Source organism: Ixodes scapularis, unplaced genomic scaffold, assembly GCF_016920785.2.
Source record: "Ixodes scapularis isolate PalLabHiFi unplaced genomic scaffold, ASM1692078v2 PGA_scaffold7__128_contigs__length_106722199, whole genome shotgun sequence".
NCBI lineage: Eukaryota > Metazoa > Arthropoda > Arachnida > Ixodida > Ixodidae > Ixodes > Ixodes scapularis.
The window spans coordinates 49,575,107-49,579,031 of record NW_024609882.1 but is presented as its reverse complement, the minus strand read 5'-3'; positions in this window follow the sequence as shown (position 1 = coordinate 49,579,031).

The window sequence follows — 3,925 nt, the reverse complement described above, 5'->3', positions numbered from 1 at the left end:
TTCCTGCTCGTCTTGGCTTCCTCGTCTTTACCCGTTCACCTTGCGTCGGCTTCCAGTGAAGTTCGGTGTCCGGCGAACAAGAGTGGCTTCCGGTAGGATTCCAGCGACGGGTAATCGAAAGTGGTTCTGGTAAAACTTCCAGCGAAGTAGCTGCCGGTAATATTTACACCAAAGACTGGCAAAGTACGCTGGTTTCCAGTGAAAATGAGGGGAAATTAAACCGTTTCCACCTCATGTCACTGGAAGTTTTTGCCGGATTTTAACCGAAAGCGGCTCCGGTAAGGCGTCCAGCGAAGTATGGTAACTGAAAGTGCCGGCCGGTAATATTTACACCAAAAAACTGGTAAAGTATTCTGGTTTCTGTTGAAAATTAGTGGAAATTAACCCGTTTCCACCAAATGGCACTGGAAGTTTTTGCCGGATTTTTCAGTAGGGCCCACGTGCACTAAGGACTCGGTGTCCGGCATTTTGGTTAGCACCACTCTCAGATCCTTCGCGTAGTCTCTAACCCTGTTCTGCTCCCTCTGACCCCGGTCTCCACCACTTGATCCCATTTGCATCAGCGCCAACTTCAGCTTTTCTAGCTCTACCTGAAATTTTAAGGTCTCAATTTCCATTTCCTACTCCTGCAGGTTGCGTGCTTTTTCCGCGTTCTCCACCGCAGATACTTGATTTTCTCCCACGCCCTCATTACCTGAATCAGCCATTGCTTCTCTATTTCTTTTGCTCATTGACCTCGTCACCGACATCCAAGACCTCGGAGAAAGCAGGAAAAGGTCCTACCTGTTTTGATGTAATGCTTTCCCGGGCTTGTCACGCTGCACTGATGTTTCTCCTGACCGTCAGTGTCCTCTGCCGTCGGCAAAGGTTTCTGTGATATCCTTCCGGATCAGTTGGCTGACGTCGCCCCACTGCACGAGCACCAAGTCCGACGTTATTGAATTTAATTTAATTGAATTGAATTGGTTTTATTTAGACACTAGGTCAAGGGTAACAGGACAAAAGGCAGATTATCTCTGCCTGACGTGGTCCTATCACCCGCTTACAATGCTCAGCAGGCGAAAACAAGAACAATAAACATTAAAGAAGTACAAGGAGATACAATAGCACATCAAAATCAGTCAACGCAGCAGATTTTGTACAAAGTCCATACAGTCGTTAGTGCACTTAACACTTTGGAAGTAAATGAAACAAGTAATACAACTCATACGCGACAAATTATCGACGAGGTCTCGCCACTTACGTCGTCTTCCACCTGGGGCTCGACTCTAACCTTGCCCGTTGCCTTGCCTCCGCGACGTGTCGCTGAAGTTCGAACTTTCAATTCCTCCCGCCGAGGTATCGACTTGTTGCTTTCCACACTGGGCCTCGGCCCCCGAAGCCTCCCGCTGAGGTGCCGCTTCGAACTTTTGGTCGTGACCCACAAGTCCTCCCGCTGATGTGTCGACTCGTTTTCTTTCCCGTTAGGCCTGAGCCTCCGAAGCCACACGCTGAGGTGCCGCTTTGTACCGTTGGGTCGGAATCCACAAGCCCTCTCGCTGAGATGCCGACTTGTTTTCGCCCACGTTAGGCCTGTGCCTCCGAAACCTCCCGCTGAGGTCCCGCTTCGTATCCCGGGGTGAACCCGCGAGTCTTCTCTCCTAGACATTGACTCGTTCCACTTGCTCTGGTCTGGTTGTCCATGCTTCGCGCAAAGTCGCCACTATGCTGTCCCGACTGCGACAGTTACGAAAAAGGTCGTTAAAGTAGATGATGTTCGGCCACTTGCAACAAGGGGCTTGATGACGAACACGTTGCGAAGTGAAGTTCAGTGAGGTGGTATTAGACTTTAACTTAGATATATTTATTAACATAGTACGTTGACAGTGGTGGGCGCGACCAAACGTCGCCGCCCGGCACTTTCCATCCTCCAAACCCCAACAATGAACCCAACCGCAACCCTCCTCAATCCGTGTAAAAAGGCCCCGTCTCATCCTTGGCCCCTCGGTTTTAGAGTCGGAGTCAAGTTCCCTCTCCCAATCGTCCGAACCAATCGCCCAGTTTCACACGCTATTTTTTTCTGGTAGACGGTCGGTCCTGTAAGCACAAAAGCAGAACAACATGCTGTCTCAAATGGATAACCAAAATAAAACACACAAAGACCCCACGTTTTATTCGACAGACATTACAAGAAGGCGTTGTGAAGATGGGCGCACCCGCGAACCCAGCCCGCTCACACAATGAAAGCAAAGCCGACGTGTACGGAACGGTTTACTACCCCAAAAGCCCCATCCGGCAGCCACCCATGGGAGCGCGTCCCATTGTCCCAGCTCCCCAATTAGGCAGACGCCCGCTCCAGGCGCTTCTGAGGGCGACATCTCCCATATTCCCGCGGTTAGCTCGCCGTCTCCCCCACCGTCTTGGCGATCTTTCCGACGACACAGCTGCGCTTCGACACAAGCCGAAAAAAAAAGAAGGATTAATATGCCTGTACCTAACTCCCAGTATTTTGTCTCGCAGTTGTTTCCTCCTCGCCTCCTCGTGGTCCACAATGCCCCCAGACGCCGTGAGCAGGATGTAGCCAAACTGTCGAGAGGGCAGCAACTTGCGCATCCACGTCTCCGTGTCCTTTAGCGGCATGTCGAAGCGGGGGCTGATAACGCCGCACTTGTTCAGCCGCGCATTGAGACGCATGGCAATCTTGCCCGACCGGTGGTCGTCCACAATCACAAACTCTTCAATGTATACCATGTTTCATCATGACGGTAGGGAATTTAATGATGACTCTTGAGCAGGGTCGAAGCAGCACCTGCCACTCGCCCCGCCTCTCGGCAACACCAGTAAACAGGAGCACCTACCGGGATGAACGGCGAGATGATCAGACGGGCTAGCACGAGTGGCAGCCGCGGGCTCACGCGCGCGGTCATTGTTACATCTGCTTTTCTCGCCAATATACACCCCCCCCACACACACATACATACACGAAAATGGAATGCGATACACGACGCTTCAGGTACACTCAGCAAATGTAGTCTTGTGTTTTGTGCTGCAAGGCTCAGTCGGCTCGTGGGTGCTGATTCTACGGCACAGCCGAGCCATTTTATTGGGCGCCGAGAATACAATATGAACGCTGTAGCGCTGGCCCACTTTCTTTAGATTTTGTTACACTGAGTCTAGGTATGGAATTGTAGCGACTGGCAACAAGCCGCCGAAGAAAAAGACAAAGAGGCGCGTGAAAGGCGGCTGGTGGTTCCGGCTGCTGGTTCGACGGACTTCAGCACCGGCCGGCGAAGTTACAAACGCCTCAGATTTGTAACTATGTAAATATTGAAAAATAAATTAGTTGAAGGATCGTAACCCCTTCAAATGGTGACCCTGACTTCAGCAACAAAGGTACCGAATCCACATCCACCGGCACCCGGTCCCTTTCTCTGGCCGTTGCCGTGGTCAAACTGCCTGACTTCTGGACCACCGACGCGGAACTATGGTTCATCATCATTGAATCTATTTTTCGAAAAAAACGCATAACAACGCAAATCTCAGAATATGACTACGCTTTTGCGGCCCACCCGCAGTCCACCGCTAGCACCATACGGGACGGACTCCGAGCGCCTCCAGCTGAAAATCTATATGACAAATTTAAAACCGGGTTAACTCGTAGGACAACAGAGTCTAAGCAACGAAGTTGACTAAAGAAGTTGATTAAAGCAACGGCGCATTCCGCAGCTCCTGACCGCAGATGAGCTGGGCGACAGGAAACCTTCCGATCTCCTCCGCAGCTTTTGGGAGACAGCGCGAAGAACTCGACGCGTTTATCTTCAAGGAATTATTCCTTCAACGTCTTCCGCAACAAGCCCACATAATCCTGTCAACATTAGCGGAGCCATCGGAAAACCTTGCCCAGACGGCAGATAAGATCATGGACGTTTTTAATATCGGAATTTCT